This window comes from Stegostoma tigrinum, chromosome 10 (assembly GCF_030684315.1).
Source record: "Stegostoma tigrinum isolate sSteTig4 chromosome 10, sSteTig4.hap1, whole genome shotgun sequence".
NCBI lineage: Eukaryota > Metazoa > Chordata > Chondrichthyes > Orectolobiformes > Stegostomatidae > Stegostoma > Stegostoma tigrinum.
In genome coordinates, this window is record NC_081363.1 from 80,631,235 (window position 1) to 80,650,104 (window position 18,870).

Sequence of the window (18,870 nt, forward strand, 5' to 3'; positions counted from 1 at the left end):
CAGGAATACAGAGTACTGGGATATTGGTAAGATTCTTGGTAGTGTGGATGAGCAGAGAGATCTCGGTGTCCACGTGCATAGATCCCTGAAAGTTGCCACCCAGGTTGATAGGGAGTGCAGTACTGCAGGAGTAGAGTAATGTGGGAGTGCAGTACTGTGGAAGTAGATCAATGAGGGAGTGCAGTACTGTGGGAGCAGAGCAATGAGGGAGTGCAGTACCGTGGAAGTAGATCAATGAGGGAGTGCGGTACTGTGGGAGCAGAGCAATGAGGGAGTGCAGTACTGTGGAAGTAGATCAATGAGGGAGTGCAGTACTGTGGGAGCAGAGCAATGATGGAGTGCAGTACCGTGGCAGTGCAGTGTTGTCAGAGGTGACGCATTTGTAAATAAAGGGTGGTGAGATTCTGGTCTCTGAAGATTTATTTCAGTTCCATCTGCTCTCTCTGGAAAGCTCATTGCACTGAAACCTTATACCCTGTCTGTCTCCTTGCTTTCTCTCTCTCTCTTGCTCTCTCTCTCCTCTCTCGCTCTCCCCCCATGGGTCTTGCCACAGCTGCTGAGCGCTTTGAAGGAGGTGAACAATTTTGCTTTCTGTTGTCTAACCATCTTGCTCTGGTGATGTAAGATATCATATGGCTCCATTTTAAGGAAGGGCCAGTTCCTCTCAGCATCCTGTATTATGTCCATTCCTGATTAACCATCACCCAGGGACTCAACATTATCCATTCTTTGTCACATTATTGTACATGGGAGTTTATTGTGGCACTGATTCAATGTTGTTCCTTGCTGCTCAGCATTCTTCAAAACTAAGTCTTCAGCTGTAAAGTGGTTTGGGACGGCCTGAAATTATGGAAGGTGCTATATAAATGCAAGGTTTTGTTTCATCATCTTGTCATGAGGATGATGCTTTTCTTTTGCTGGCAAGCTCAGGTTCGCTGGAAAGGGGCAGAAAGCCGGATGCGAGTGTCTGATAGCACCACAAATTTGACCATAGCTAGCTGAGCCTATTTTAAACTGAAACAACAACACTTTATTCATTGTTGCCAGAGACTGTTTTTCTCCCCTGCTGTGGGGTCTGCGCTTGTGATGGAGAATTGCCACGCCTGGTCACATATTTGTGGAAACCTGGATTTTTATTATCCCATCATTAGCACTGAGTCTCCTGCTGACAAGGCCTTGAAACAGTGGAATTTTCTCCTTATCCCCTCTCTGTCTATCTAAATCTCTCTCTTCTTACTCCATCTTTGGATATTTTCTGTTCAGAGATGCTGTTCCACACATCTGAAGGAGGTGGGACTTGAACTCAGGCCTCCTGAGGGTCACTACCACTCTACCACGAGGACTTTAAGATCATGAAAACATGACTCCCCTTACCCAAATAGCACATTCTGTGGTCTCTGATAACTCTCCTGGGCAAGTTTTACCATCTTAAAGGTGTTGTTAAAAATAAATTGTTTTATTGCTTCGTGTCCTGATTGTTATTGGTACAACTGCAGAGCCCTGTTAGCCCAACGTTAATTCCTTTTCAGATATAAAGATGACACGGTGTAGAGCTGGATGAACACAGCAGGCCAAGCAGCATCAGAGGAGCAGGAAAGCTTGACGTTTTGGGTCGAGACCCTTCTCCAGTAATGCCTACCTTAAAGAAATTGCCCTCCTCCCTCCGAAGAAGCCTCAGTTCATCCCTCTCCCACTGCAACCCTCTTGTACACATTTCTGAAGAAGGGTCTCGACCCGAAATGTCAGACTTTCCTGCTCCTGAGATGCTGCCTGGCCTGCTGTGTTCATCCAGCTTCACATGTGTTATCTTAACTCCTCTTCACCTGTCCCTCAATAACTAATAGGGTATCCTACATTTCTGGAATCTGAACAATTTTTACCCGTGCTTCTGTCACACCTCATTACCTTACCAATAAAATAGAGTCCAGAGTCAACCATTTTGTTTTCCGTTCCATCAAAAATTTTCATATTGGGCATTAAAGAAATTATTTGCATTTATGTAGTCTCAACACAATATTAGGATCAAGTTCACAATGTCACCCCTCATTGTGTCACCTTAGGCACAATATAATGGGTACCAAATCTTAGATACAAGATAGAGAAACAAAGAAGAAAAAAGTTACTTTACCTTATATTTTTCTTATAGCAGTTAGAAAATAAGACACACGTTACAGTCAGTTCAGCTGATTACAGATAAACACTACATTGCAATAGATCAGCGCAGGGGGGTGCCTACACAGGCCTCACAAGCCACTGACTGCCTGCACCTGTCAAACAACTGTTCCCCACTCTGCTCTGGCTCTCGGCTGCTCCAGGGCAAGTTTAGTTTTTAAAACAAAACCACTTTAAAATCTTAGAAATAAAGAGAGAGGAAGAATAAGATTGCAGGTGTGTGATGGGCATTAACTGGGATTTCACTTGTGCCACTTAATGGTTGTGTTAGGAGGTGTATGCTTGTCGATCTCAGCTCTGTAAATAAATGTAGGACTGAGTGAGGGTGGGGTGTCAGTGTCAGCCATCAGCATCTGGCTGTGTGGAAATGAACTCATAGCACCTTTCCAAACCTTAGCCTGTCCCAAAGTGACAATAAAATAGATTTGAAGTTGTACTAGGAAGCATAGCAACCAATTTGCATACACACAACAAATTCAAACAATTCAAATGTGACAATGACCAGACAATCCACTCTGGGATTAAATGTTCGACAGGACATCTGGGGAATTTCTCAGCCTAATGCTTTGATTTAGAAGAAGTTCAGACTCTCCTGTTTGGAGAGAAGAAGTCAGAGCAGAGATCTGATTGAGGTTTTCAAAATGATGAGTGGGGTGGACAGAGCAGATAGGGAGAAGTTGTTCTCACTCACAACAGACAAAAGAACGAGAGTGTGTAGATTTGAAGTGATGTGCAAACAAAGCAAGAGTGATGTGAAGAATAAACATTTTCACACTGTGAGTAGTTACAGCATGGAATGCACTGCACTGTCTGGAAATGTGGTTCGCAATTGAAACATTGGATGGATATTTGGATAGAAATGGTGTGCAGGGATACTGAGGAATGTTATAGAATCCCTGGAGGGTGGGAGGAGGCCATTCAGTCCATACCAAACCCCTGAAGAGTATCCCACCTAGGCATAACCCCCTACCCTATTCCCATAACCTTGCATTTCCCAAGGCTACCCCACCCAGCCTGCACATCCCTGGACACTATGGGTAATTTAGCATGGCCAATTCACCCTGACATACTTTGGACCATGGGAGTCAACTAGAGGAAACCCTCGCAGACAGGGGGAGAATGTGTAAACTCCATGCAGTCGCCCGAGGGTGGAGTTGAACCCAAGACCCTGGTGCTGTGAGGCAGCAGTGCTAACCACTGAGCCAGCAGGAGACTGGCACTAGAGTATTAGAACCTGTGTAAGCACATTGGGCAGAATAGCCTCCTTCTGCATCACAGCAACCCTGTGATTCCATTTAAGTTTCCACTTGAACGATAACATCTCGGTTGGTGAAGCAATAAGTTTGAGTCTCGATTATGCGAGGAAGATGCACTTTGAGCTCCCGGTCTCAGGGGCCACCCACTGAGGCTCTGGACTGGACCCTCCACCAGACACCTGGCTAATCAAGCAGCAGAAACTCAGTGTGGCAGAGCCTCGGTTCCCCCGAACGTGCCACTCTGCAAACGCCTCAGAACGCAACCCATCAGCGATGTTGAAATCCTCCTGAGGGCGTGTGTATGTGTGCGCGTGTGTATGTGTGTATGAGTGTGTGTGTGCATGTGTGTGTGTGCACGTGTGCGTGTATGTGTGTGTTTGTGTGCGTGTATGTGTGTGTTTGTGTGTATGTCTGTGTGTGTGTCTGTGTGTGTGTATGTCTGTGTGTATGTGTATATGTGTGTGTATGTGTGTGTGTGTGTATATGTGTGTGTGTGGTGTGTGTGTATGTATGTATGTGCATATGTGTGCGTGCGTGTGTGTGTGTGTGTGACTGCCTCATAAATCTTCATCGGAACATTGTTTACAAGTGTGAGAATCAGCCTTGGGGTGATCAGTGCCACAGCCAAAGCTTCAGGGAGGCTTCAATACCTACTAATCATTGAGTGATATCATCTTGGCATATCCTACATCCAGGGCTGGCACAACTAAATACTCATTTCCTGTTGATTGTGTCACGCATTGCTGAACAACTCCAGGGCTTTTAAAACCTACACTGCCATCATTACAGTACCAGCTGGTTAGCTGCGTGGAAATTTTTGTCCAAAACGTAGAGAATTAATATACAAGGAGTGATAATGGGAACTGCAGATGCTGGAGAATCCAGGATAATAAAATGTGAGGCTGGATGAACACAGCAGGCCCAGCAGCACCAATCAGCTTTTGTGCTCCTGAGATGCTACTGGGCCTGCTGTGTTCATCCAGCCTCACATTTTATTATCTAATATACAAGGAGGACAGGTTTATTCACTAGCTAACTGCACAATCCCCATCCCGTGATGGTGAGAGGAGAGGGTCTGTTTGATGAGGTCCCCGGGGAAGTGGTGGGCTCGGGCACAGCTACAATGTTCCAAAGGCATTCAGACACATGAACGGGAGATGTTCGAAGGGATATGAGCCGGGCAGGTGGGACTACTTCAGTTTGGGGTCATGGACCAATGACTGTATGATGGAGCCATGCCTTGCCAATTCGAGCAGGTGCTGCAGTTTTGTGTTCATTTTTTTTGAACAGGGCAGTGGGGAGAATTCAAGGCCCCGCGGGGAGTGCTGGCTGGCGACGGCATGAGATAAGGAAGCCATCCCACGCGTGGCCGGCCGAGTTAACAGTCCAAATGGAGCCTAGGCTCCTGCGGAGGTTCGAGGTCAACGCACGGCTCTGATGAAGGGTCTAGGCCCGAAACGTCAGCTTTTGTGCTCCTGAGATGCTGCTTGGCCTGCTGTGTTCATCCAGCCTCACACTTTGTTACCTTGGATTCTGCAGCATCTGCAGTTCCCATTATCTCTAACGCACGGAGTGCCCCCACTTTGGTGCTTTCGGATCAACCCTTTCGGGGACGTTACGGCGCACCTTCTGGATCAGGTGGGAGCCTGAACCCGGGACGTCCCGACTCAGGGTGAGGGACACTACCACGGATTTACAGCTGCGTGGGCTGCCGTGTGGCAGAACAATGCGCGACAGCTCGGTCATACTGGTGCAGCTCTGGTTACAGGGGCCGTGTCCTGATGAGGGACCGTTTCCAATTGCGCATTGCGGGCCGAGGAACTCAACTGGTTCTGCCCACCATGCGGTATTTTACGTCGCTAATGTGCTACCCTCCCTTCACAATCAGTTACATCTCCTTCCTTTGCTGACCTAACACTCAGATAAGCAATGTGCACTAACAAATGCTCTAAGTTCATTAGCCCTTGAATGGGGAGAATCACCCCATGGCAAAGCCCACAAACCCCATCCCAAACTGTGCCTCCCCTCCCCACCCCAATTACAACAACAACCCAGATTCGCGCAGCAACCTGAACACAGTAAAACGCCAAGGGGCAAGATCTGCCGCATCACGGGATATCAGGGCAGGGTGCGGGTCCAAAGCTTGGCCAGTGGGGTAGATGTATAGCAAAGGAGTGGGGTAGAGAGTGGCTGGAGCAGCACAGTCGTTAGCACTGCTGCCTCACAGCGCCAGGAGCCCGGGTGACTGCCCGTGTGGAGTTCGCACGTTCTCTGTGTCTGTGTGCCCCCCCCCCCCCTTCCCCGCCAGGAATTCCAGCCTCCGCCCACGTTCCAAAGACGTGCAGGTTAGGTGGGTTGACCAGGGTTATGGGGATTGGGTGGGATGCTCTTCGCGGGGTCAGCATGGACTTGATGGGCTGAAGGGCCTGCTTCCACAGTGTAGCGATTCTAAGAGTTGTTTGGGAGCGTGAATTCCAGAGCTCACCATCTAATGGCGCTGTCTCCTGGGGAGAGACTGTAAGAGTGGAGGACGTACAAGAAGCCAGAATCAGAGGTGAGCGGAGATCTTGAAGGGTTTTGATACTGGAGGCGATTACTAAAGGAGAGGGAGGGAGGGAGGGGTGAGTCCACAGAGAGGGCCAAAAATAAGGAGGAGAATTTTAAAAATTGAGCTGCTAAAGACAACGAGCAAACAGGAATTGGCCACAATTGCTTGTGGAGCTGGCCCGTACTCACCGCTCTCCATTCCAGTTCCTGAAAGTTTGTATCTGAAACATTCAAATTTATTGATGCGGAATGGAGCAGGAAACACAGCTCTGAAAGAGGTGAAAATGATGACCGAGGGACAAGGTGCCTGATCGCGCCCCCTCTCCAAACACTAAACCCTAAACACAGCTGGATCGGGGTGAGGTGGATGAAAACCTGCCCGCAGCTTCTTAAAGATAAAGCCCAGAATGCTTTTATAATTCATGCAAATGGAAGTTTCACTGTTTATTCCTGTACCTCTACACTTTGATAATAGCCTGGAATAAAGCAGTGTTGGTCAGACACATTGAAAACGTCCCAGTAGCTCATTCAGGTAAGATGCAGAGAGTAACTATTCGATCACATACCCTCCGCACTGTTACAGGGTCACTCACTGTTGGTGTTTCTCCTCATTGTTCAGTCTCTGCCAGAACCTGTACTAACTCTTTCTTTGAGATCTTAGTGGAACAGTAAGGAAGGACTTATTTAGACGAGAAAGTGGAGATGGTTCTCCTCTAAAACAAGTGCTTCCTTACTGTTCCTCAGTCATCGTTTTCATCTCTTTCAGGCCTGTGTTTTCTCCTCTTTTCCACATAAATAAATTTGAGTGATTCGGATACAAACAAAACGGAGAACCATTTCCATTTTCTCCTCTGCTTTCCTGAAGACAACAATTTGTTCGGATTTATGCCACCACCAACCCCCCCGCAAAGTCGATGGCCCTCCACCATATATCTTCTATCCCAGCTGCACCTGGCGGGCCAGGCCATTTGATCACTGAAGGCGTCACACTCCAGCCTAGTTCTGTAGCTTTCTCACATGTTCAGGCCTGGGCCTGTCCATTAATGGGGAGGGGGCGGGGTGGGGGAGTGGTTACTTGGTAATGATTACAATGATGGACTCTCCTCAGGATCAGTTGTGACCATTTCATGGTCCCCGAGTGACGTCAGCTCAGAAAGAGAGTGGATGCCAGGCAATGCCTTCTGATCTCTCCGGTACCCAGCTGTGCCTGGTTATCTATAATACCAGAGGCTCCATTCACAGTGGCAGGTATATAACCAGGCACTCAGTGTAAAACCTACACACTGTCCAACCCCCAGTCTTCGGGTTGCTGACTGATAGCTCTTCGTAAGATAGCACTCAGAGCATATATCATTCTCATCTGTGTCTCCAACTACTTCAGACACTATCTCCATATACCCCTCCATTTCTACACACCCTCCCTATCTCTGTAATCTCCCTCTGTTCCCACATTTTTCCGTACCTCTGTAACACCGCCCCCTTGTCTCTACATTTCTCCCTATTTCTGTAACCCCCTCCGTCTCTACACCTCTCCCTTCTCTGTAACTCCCTCTGTCTCTACACCCCTCTCTATCTCTGTAGCACCACTCCTTATCTCCCTAACTCCCTCTAGCTCCACAACTCTCGCTAGTTCTGTAAACCCCTCCATCCCAACACCTCTCCCTATCTCTGTAACTCCCTCCATCTCTTTAACCTTCCCTATCTCTGTAACTGCCTTCATCTCTACAATTTGCTCTGCCTCTATAATCTCCTGCAATCTCTACAACTGTTCCTACCTCTGCAATCTCCTCCAGCCCTTACATCCTTCCCCATTTCTGTAACCTCCTGTACTCTCCTCTAACCCTTACACCCCTCCCGATTTCTGTAACCCTCTCCATCCCCACACCCCTCCCTATCTCTGCAACATCCAGACCCTACATTCCGTCCCTATTGCTGTACGCTCCTCCATCCCTACACCTCTCCCTATCTCTGCAACATCCAGACCCTACATTCCGTCCCTGTTTCTGTAAACCCCTCCATCCCCACACCCCTCCCTATCTCTGTAGTGTCCTCCAGACCCTCCAACATCCTGATTGTGCCTGCTCAATCTCCATCCCCAACTTTCCCTGCTGGGCCCCCAAGGTCCGAAACTGCCCCCCTCCCCAAACCTCTGCCTCTCCACCTCATTTTCCTGTTTTGAACCTTCGCCCTCCTTAACCTGTTTCACGTGATCTTCCTTTACCATTAGCTATGCTCGGGATTGAGTTTGACAGAGACTGTGAGAATCCTGGTTCTCACAAACGTTACCCTTTACTGAGCCTGGCCTTCTCACTGGGTTCCGGACAAGGCGTTTAGGGAACGTACATCCCCCAGTCGTGATGGCAACCATATGATCCTGATGATAGTTAGGTCAGGTTTTTGTTTTGGAGGGGGTTCCAGTAAGGCTTTTTGAATTCTCTCGCCACTTCTTGCAAAAGGTGCCTCATTAACTACCTACCTAGCACCAATGGTACCCCTCATGCCCAGTTCCATCCCTGTCTTACCGTGTGCCTTTCTGGAACAAATTGCTGCCCTGCGGATACCTGCTGATAGATTGGCATCCTTTTGCACCATCTTTAAAAACCCATTGTCCACACAAACAAGCTCTGTTTGTCCAGAGATGGTCTGCGCAGTTTCCGACATTTGCCCCAAACATGGCATGCAGGCAGGGACTTGCTTGTGGAGGTCCTGCTGCTGGGCGTGGTGCAGACACTCTTCCCTGCCGCAGGTCAGCCATGATACCCACTTTGAAGTTTTCGAGCGAAGCGAGTCTCCCTGCCACCCCCATCCATGTCCGGAGGAATATCCAACCCTGTAGGAAGATGGTCAATGTCTTTCCCCCCTCTGCCAGCGGACTGATAGCTCAAGGTCCCGGGCACTCCAGGCCTGTCCTCTGCCACTCTCACTGCCGCATCGCCATCAGCTACTCTGACCCTCTGCGTGCCCTCTTGCCGCCTCTTCAGCCTCTCTGCACCCCTCCTCACCTGCTCCAACAGTGCCGCCCACTACGATGTCTCTTCGCCTTTGATTTAAGGCTTATTGCCATGCGTACTCAAGTACAGGAGTACATTGAAAAGTCTACAATGTCAACACACGTGGCGCCATCTTAAGTATAAAGGTATAAAACAAGTAGTAACACAGAGAAACAAAGTTAAAAGTAAAGCATTATTGTTGTACCGAGTAGAAAATGCAAGAAGTTAACACTACAGTCCTCCCTAGTATTAAGTGGAAGATAAAGGAATAAGCCCTAAAATTTCAACAGTCCTTCTGAAGTGCGCACCCTCTGAGGGCTCAGTGTTCTCTACTCCGGCCCGCTCTCCAGGAAGCTTCCCGTTTCCGGCTCTTGATGCCACAGGTGCCGGGGGACGTCCCTCACCAACACTAAGGCCTTGCTCTGGCAACAGGCCCACAGCCGCTCCAGACTTGTAGCCGGCACCGCTCATATGCGCGTCCCGTCCCATTTCCTGCAGGGAGGCAGCCCACAACAGGGTGGGGGGGGGGGGGGTGGGGGTGGTGTTGTGGATCAGGAACGAGAAGATTCAAGGGGGCTCCCCGTGCATGCAGCTCCTTACCCCTTACGTGGAGACTCTGACCAGACCCCCCCCCCGAGCGTCTGACCGACCACGCCCAAGCCCCGGGACTGGTATCGGGGGCTGGGACTCCCATGGGTTGGCTGAGGAGCGCTGACAAACCTCCTGGCCTTGCTTCCGCACCGAGCCGCAAGTCGGGCCTGAGGGATCGCGAGCCCGGTGCCTCCGCTCTGAGAGGGCAACGCGCGAAAAGATGCGGTGAGGCGGTTTTCGGGGATGGGTGACCGCTGTGGCGGTTCAGTGAAGAGCCTGGGTGCCCAGCCGCGAGCTGGGTTTTGTGTCTTCCCGAGCACACAGCGCCCTTGCTGCGGCATTACTGACGAGCAGCCCAAGGGTCCTGGATGTGGATTCGAAACGTGCAGTGAGGGTGGTGCACGATGAATGCCAAGGCCTGTGGGCGCCCGGGGAGAGCGCCCTGAGACGCTGAGAGTGCCCAGTGTCTTCGGAGGGTACAGCGAACTGAATTCGACCGGTGTGCCCTTCGGCAGCCCAAAACCATGCGGAAGTCTACCTCGACTGGTGCTCGCGATAAAGTATGGAGCTGAGAGGCCAACAACTGGAGTTGAACCGTTCGCGAGACATTTAACTCGTAAAAATCCACATCACTCGATGATTCGCCGCCTCGTGAGAATCCTGCCTCGCCACTGTTCAGAACTTTAGAAGTTGGAGTGATGTGCTGCCAGCAGCTGAGGTAGGCCGCAGCCCACCTCAACCGTCTCGCCCCGTCAGAAACTGGGTGGGATCTTAGTGGGGTCTGTGTGGTGTGGCCTCTGGCAGGGTCTGGGGCACAAAACCCTTGCACCCCCACCACTCCCCTCACCCCGATCGGAATTTTCAGCGATTCTGGAGGATTTCCTCGGCAATTCGGATGGGTGGGAGCGTTGGGAACGATGTTGTTCAGCCTGCAGGAAAGGTTTTACAAGGAGGTTTGCCGGGGTTGAGGGGTGTTCGAGCTACAGGGAGAGGCTGAATAGACCCAGGGCTATTTTCCCTGGAGCGTCGGAGGCTGAGGGGTGACCTTACAGAGGTTTATAATATCATGAGGAGCATGGAGAAGGTGAATAGACATCCCCCCTGCCATGGGGGAGGTCCGAAAGTAGACGGGAAAGATTTCAAGGGATCTGAGGGGCAACCTCATCATGCAGTAGGGAATGACCTGCCACAGGAAGTGGCGGAGGCTGGCATGATTCCAACATTTAGGCGTCTGGATGGGCATGTGAATAGGAAGGTTTGAGAAGGATACGGGCCATATGCTGGCAAAGGGGGCTAGATTAATTTAGGATACCTGGTTGGCACGGACGAGATGGACCGAAGTGTCTGTTTCCGTGTTGTATATCTCTATGACTCTATGACTCGCTGGTTGCTTCAAAGGGTGTGGCCCTTACTGAAGCACGATGACTAGACCCCTCTCGCACACTCCTGCTTACTTTCACCTCAGTTTTCGCTTGAAAAGCTCTTATATCGCTGCTACTTTATTCCAGCCCTTCACGCATGCCTTTCACCAATAGAAAGAATAACAAGGCGAGGTGGGTTTTCGCAACTTAGCCCTCATGCTCCGGGAGTTCCGTGGGAGCCTGGAGAGTCGGGGCCCTCCTGAGCCTGATGTCCTGTTCCATAGGGGCGATGGGGGTTGGAAAATCAGGCAGAACGCTCTCGCGATCCCCATGTACCCCCAACAACACCCCACCCACCCACCCAAATGCCGCCACCACCTCACCCCATGCAGTAGGCCAGACAGGACCATGTGCCAGAAGAGGTTAAAGTGAAGCAGAGTGATTCGAACAGAGTCCTGGCACCGGATATCCTGTTGAACACGGGAGGTGCTCAGTATTTCCCATGTTAGCAGCAGCACTAGGCTGTCCTGGGGTTACATCTCAAACACACACACACACACACACACGCGCACATGCACACACATTGACACACATGTGCACACGCACACACATACACACACACACACACACATACACACACACACACACACACACACACACACACACACACAGGCTTTACGTCCCACTTGACAAGAGCTGTCTGCTCGATGCAATGTCAAAACTAAGGCCATGCCTAGTTTCAGCAACGTGAGCATCTGTTCGGAAGACAGGTTGGGGAGTTGCGCCCAGGCCAATATTTATCTCCCTGATGTGGAGGTATTTTCCTCCAATATACTCTACCTGGTGTGCGGTAACTCCCTCCAATATACTCTCCGTGTGTGCGGTAACTCCCTCCAATATACTCTCCCTGTGCGAGGTAACTCCCTCCAATATACTTTCCCTGTGTGAGGTAACTCCCTCCAATATACTCGTCCTGTGTGCGGTAACTCCCTCCAATATACTCTCCATGTGTGAGGTAACTCCCTCCAATATACTCTCCCTGTGCGAGGTGACTCCCTCCAATATACTCTCCCTGTGTGAGGTAACTCCCTCCAATATACTGTCCCTGTGTGCAGTAACTCCCTCCAATATACTCTCCCTGTGTGCGGTAACTCTCTCCAATATACTCTCCGTGTGTGCGGTAACTCCCTCCAATATACTCTCCGTGTGTGCGGTAACTCCCTCTAATATACTCTCCCTGTGTGCAGTAACTCCCTCCAATATACTCTCCATGTGTGCGGTAACTCCCTCCAATATACTCTCCGTGTGTGCGGTAACTCCCTCCAATATATTCTCCGTGTGTGCGGTAACTCCCTTCAATGTACTCTCCCTGTGCGTGGTAACTCCCTCCAATATACTCTCCCTGTGCGAGGTAACTCCCTCCAATATACTCTCCGTGTGTGCGGTAACTCCCTCCCATATACTCTCCCTGTGCGAGGTAACTCCCTCCAATATACTGTCCCTGTGTGAGGTAACTCCCTCCAATATACTCTCCGTGTGTGCGGTAACTCCCTCCAATATACTCTCTCTGTGCGAGGTAACTCCCTCCAATATACTCTCCCTGTGTGAGGTAACTCCCTCCAATATACTCTCCCTGCGTGTGGTAACTCCCTCCAATATACCCTCCCTGTGTGCGGTAACTCCCTCCAACATACTCTCCCTGTGTGCGGTAACTCCCTCCGTTATACTCTCCGTGGGTGCGGTAACTCCCTCCAATATACTCTCCGTGGGTGCGGTAACTCCCTCCAATATACTCTCCGTGTGTGCGGTAACTCCCTCCAACATACTCTCCCTAAGCGAGGTAACTCCCTCCAAAATACTCTCCGTGTGTGCGGTAACTCCCTCCAACATTCTCTCCCTGTGTGCGGTAACTCCCTCCATTATACTCTCCCTGTGTGCAGTAAATGCCTCCAATATTCTCTCCCTGTGCGAGGTAATTCCCTCTAATCCCTATGTGTGGTAACTCCCTCCAACATACTCTCCCTGTGCAAGGTAACTCCCTCTAATATACTCTTCCTGGTGTGCGGTATCTCCCTCCAATATACTCTCCCTGTGTGCGGTAACTCCCTCCAATATACTCTCCGTGGGTGCGGTAACTCCCTCTACTATACTCTCCCTGTGTGTGGTAACTCCCTCCAATATACTCTCCCTGTGTGAGGTAACTCCTTCCAATATACTCTCCCTGTGTGTGGTAACTCCCTCCAATATACTCTCCCTGTGTGAGGTAACTCCTTCCAATATACTCTCCCTGTGTGTGGTAACTCCCTCCAATATACTCTCCCTGTGCGAGGTAACTCCCTCCATTATACTCTCCCTGTGTGCGGTAACTCCCTCCAATATACTCTCCCTGTGTGCGGTAACTCCCTCCAATATACTCTCCCTGTGTGCGGTAACTCCCTCCAATACACTCTCCGTGTGTGCGGTAACTCCCTCCAACATACTCCCCCTGTGTGCGGTAACTCCCTCCATTATACTCTCCGTGTGTGCGGTAAATGCCTCCAATATTCTCTCCCTGTGCGAGGTAACTCCCTCTAATCCCTGTGTGTGGTAACTCCCTCTAATATACTCTCCCTGTGTGAGGTAACTCCTTCCAATATACTCTTCCTGGTGTGCGGTATCTCCCTCCAATATACTCTCCCTGTGTGTGGTAACTCCCTCTAATATACTCTCCCTTTGTGTGGTAACTCCCTCTAATATACTCTCTCTGTGTATGTTAACTCCCTCCAATATACTCTCTCTGTGTGCGGTAACTCCCTCCAATATACTCTCCATGTCAGTTAACTCCCTCCAGTGTACTCTCTCTGTCCAGCATTGGCTCGTGAGCTTTATGAGGGGGACCCCAAACCCCGTTCCACGCGACCTGAACGTTGGCCCTGAAGGGTGCTGGACACCTCGCCCTTTCAGACTGCACTTTCAGACGTGCTACTTCCCCCTCCTGAGTCTCTATCCCAAACCTTGAAGCAGTTTCCTGGATTCCTGAACCATATCCCGGCATCGTCGCAGATCTTCAGACTGTACCTGAGCATCACCCTCGATTCTGAGGCTTTAGTCAAGCACTGTCCCAGGTTCTGAGGCCATCAGCCTGACTAGGAGACTATATTCTCACTTTACCCTCGATTCTGAAACTCTAGCCCAGCTTTGGCTACTCCACCCCAGGGATAGAGGGGAGAGCAAAGATATGATCGCTTCCAGATTATTTTCTTTCTCCAGATTATTAGCAACACAATGCGTCATCTGTTTGACTCTTCACTCAACAGGGAGAGGAGGGTCTTTGTGTGTTGCTCGAGGCCGAGACTGAGATATCTCAACGGTGAGTCAGCAATGAAACATGTCAGACCGTACAGCTAAGAGGCAGTTGCGTCAGGTCAATGCTGGCACTAATTCACACAATGTGTGCTGGACCCACCCAGTTTGTTCATCTCCCACCCCCAGGGGAGTTGGATAGCAAAGGGAAAAATTCAGCTACAAGTCTGCAAAATGCCTGTTCAATCCCTGAGCAAAGCTGCAGGATAACAAACCTAACACACTACTTCCCCTGTACAACACTGAGGCACAAAATCGCTCTGGAGCAGAGAAAAATGTCCCACGCAGATATACATCAACACACTGAGATGCATGTGAAACATGTGCACAGGTAACACACAGACACATACGGATATGTGCACGATATATAAACACACAAACACATTCATGAATGTATGTGGTTAAATCACACACACAGACACCTACAAACTTGGACAAAAGAGCTGAATTCCAGAGGTGAGAGTGACAGCCCTTGACATCAAGGCTGCATTTGACTGAGCGTGGCATCAAGGAGCCCTGGCAAAACTGGAATCAATGGGTCTCAGAGGCAAACTCTCTGCTGGTCAGAGTCATACCTGACACATAGGGAGGTCAGTCATCTCAGCTCCAGGACATCTCTGCAGGAGTTCCTCAGGGTACTGTCCTAGGCCCAACCATCTCTAGCTGCTTCATCAATGACCTTCCCTCCATCATAAGGTCAGAAATGGGGACGTTCGCCGATGTTTGCACAATGTTCAGCACCATTCATGACTCCTCAGACACTGAAGCAATCCATGTTCACATGCAACAAAATCTGGACAATATCCAGGCTTGAGCTGATAATTGGCAAGTGACATTCGTGCCACACAAATGCAAGGCTATGACCATCACCAATAAGAGACAATCTAACCACCATTCCTTAGCATTCGATGGTGTTATCATCACTGAATACCCCACTATCAACATCCTGGGGGTTACCATTGACCAGAAACTCAACTGGACTTACCACACAAACACAATGACTACAAAAGCAGGTCAAAAGTTACGAATATTGCGGTGAATAACTCACCTCCTGACTCTTCAAAGCCTGTCTGCCACCTACAAGGACAAAGCAGCCCACTTGATTGGCACCACATCCATGAGCTTCCACTCCCTCCACCACTGACACTCAGCAGCAGCAGTGTGTACCATCTACAAGATGCATTGCAGAACTTCGCCAAAGGTCCTCACAGCACCTTCCAAACCCACGACCATTTCCATCCAGAAGGAAAACGGCCTCAGTCAAATGGGAGCACCACTACCTGTAAGTTCCCCTCCAAGTCACTCACCATCCTGAGTTGGAAAAATATTGATGTTCCTTCACTGTCGCTGGGTCAAAATCCTGGAATTCCCTCACTAATGGCATTGCGGGTCAACCCAGAGCAGGTGAACTGCAGCGGTTCAAGAAGGCAGCTCACCACCACCTTCTCAAGGGGCAACTAGGGAACAGGCAAGAAATGCTGGGCCTGTCCAGCGGCGCCCATATCCCACAAATGAGTCTAAAACAAAACATAAATCCACAAACAGACACAGACACAGACAATCACACTGTGACATACGCGTCGACTCAAACACAGAAATACATGTGTACAGACATAATTGCATGCGGCACAGTGTCTCAGTGGTTAGGACTGCAGTATCACAGCGCCAGGGACCTGGGTTCAAATCCACCCTTGGGCGACTGTCTGTGCGGAGTTTGCACGTTCTCCCTGTGTCTGCGTGGGTTTCCTCCGGGTGCTCCGGTGTCCTCCCACAGTCCAAAGACGTGCAGGCTAGGTGGATTGACCATGCTAAATTGCCTGTAGTGTTCAGGGGTGTGAGGGTTATAGGGGGATGGGTCTGGGTGGGATATATCAAGGGGCGGTGTGGATTTGTTGGACCGAAGGGCCTGTTTCCACACTGTAGGGAATCTAATCTAAATTCACAGTCTCACATGCAAAACCACACAAATTCATATACAGATACACAAACATGCATAGACTCACACTCAAACATGTGACATAAACACAAGTGCCTACTCTAAAACAGTCATTTCGAGGCACAGGCACACAAGAACCACAAAGGTATATTCATCATTGTCTCGTAAGGCTGCCCTCTCATTAGAGAGAGACAAACACACACAGCCAGTAGTGGTTTAACCTGAGGCTCAGGACACCTCACGTGACTGGAGAAGGAGAGCCCTTCATTGTAACCTTAGCCGAGAGTTAAACCCATGCTGGTTAGTACAACAGACCAGCCATCCAACCAAATGAGCTAACTGACCAAAGACACATGCAGCCACGCAATACGACACGAAACCCCGGTTAGATCATATTCATTGTGTAAGGTTAAGATCAAGTCACCGTAATCCTACTGGAATATAGTCGTGCAAGGAGCGTGGCACAGACTCACTAGAACATTATAAAAGCTTCAAGGGCCTTCACTATAAGGAAGATAATGCACAAGAGACCTATCACCCCAGGGTACAGATTTTATGGAGACACTAAGGGCTTGAAATAAAAATAGAGAGTGTTTGGGTTATTTCTGTGGTCCAGTATGTAACAGGGTAGCCTAACAAGGTGTGTCTTATAGATTGAACAAGATGCAGTGCATTGACATTAAGAACAGGCTCTACAAAGACTATTGGGTGGATCTAGCCTTAGTTTTGTATCGCATGGGATCCTTCTAGCTTTATCTCCCTTGTATCAGTGGCTGATACTGACAACACTCAATCAAGCAGTAATCACTGCAGATCCTCATACTGTATATCATCACCTTGAGCTTTCATCTAATAACTAGTTTCGTTATACTTTGATTTATACAGTTATATCAACATCTCCCCTATCTGCCCCTAGGTCACTAACATTGTAAATTCAAATGATCACTATTCTCCTGGAACAATTTCTCTTCAGACCAGGAAGAACGGCAGCTTGTTGGGGAGAAGGTGGTTGTCTCAATCTGTCCTGCTGATGGTCCGAGGCTTGTTGCTGTCCACTGTTGTCAGGCCCCTATTTGATTTATCCTAATCAATAAGCTGAGGACAACTGAAACCATAATGGGATGAGCTTCCTGCATATCTTATGCATGGCCGCTTCATCGGTACAGACAATGCACAATCTCCCATGATTCTCATCTCCATGTACCTTTTTCCATTTGAATCCCTCTTCCAAGGTGTGATGGCTCCTTCGCAGAGTGACATTAATTGCAATGAATGAGCTGCTGTGTGTAGGCTAGTTTCGCTGCTTCACACATTCCTCTTTCCAATCCTGCAGAAGTCACCCCCTCACTCTTGTGTGTTAGAAATCAAGCGCCACCACTTCTGGAGTTGTCGCAACAGATCGATATTTTAAAGTAAATGTGCAAAATCGCCCAGTGTACCTGATTTTCAGGCACAGGTCAATAGAAAGTTTCTGTACTTAACAAAAATTGCTGCTTATTACAGGTAATTAGGCTGTAGGCACATATAAACAGTTATAAACCATCAACATATGACACTGCAAATTAAAAGTCTTAGAAACTGCCTATTGTGCACACACACACACAAATACACGCGCACAGACACCCACACAAATAAACACACACAGACACACTCGGGCACACACACAAATATACACAAATGCAGACACACACACACACACACACACAAATACACACACAGACACAAACACACACACACACAAACACACACACACACAAACACACACACACAGACAGACATAAATACACACAAACACACACACACAAATACAAACACACACACAGACAGACACAAACACACACACACACACAAATACAAACACACACACACAGACAGACACAAATACACACAAACACACACACAAACACAGACACACACACACAAATACAGACACACACAAATATGCACATACACACACAAATACATCAAATAAATGCACACCCACACAAATACACACAGACACCTCCAGGCCCACTGACTCCCATCCTACTCTGGGCCCACTGCCCTACCCCCACTCTGCTCCCAGCCTCTGGCAGAAAAATTGAAAAAAAGAGAAAAGAAAAACACAAGAGAGAGAAAGAAAAAGTAAAAGAAGGAACGGACAGAGCAGACAAACTCCAGCTGGAGCATCCTACTCCAGCACCATCTGCACAAGACCAAGAAGGTCTTTGGCTTGTACACTGAAAGCCGTGGCTTGCAGCTGCAGCTGAAATAAAGATAAACTGGCTTTCTTTCTCTTTAATATGGGGTTTGAGTGCAGAGAACAGAAAGACAATGTGTAACAGAAATTGCTGGAGAAGCACAGCAAGTCTGGCAGCCTAACTGGAGAGAATAATGGGGTTAACCTTTTTGAGTCTGATATTCACTCTTCTTCAGGACTGGAGATGCGTTCCCAGTCTCAAGTTAGCTGGAGGAGATCATTGTCATTGATAGCAGGTCACTAGTCCATAGAACAATCAACTTCTGGTTGTCACCCAGTTGCATCCATCCACACTCTTTGGCCTCGATTCCTTCGCTTGCTGCTTGCTCAATTAGCTGTGTAAACAATGTTTATAATGAGCATTACTTACCTGCTTTTCCAAAGCCATTGCAGCAATTTTCACAAAATGCTGGTGTGGGTGATGGCCACGTGGTGT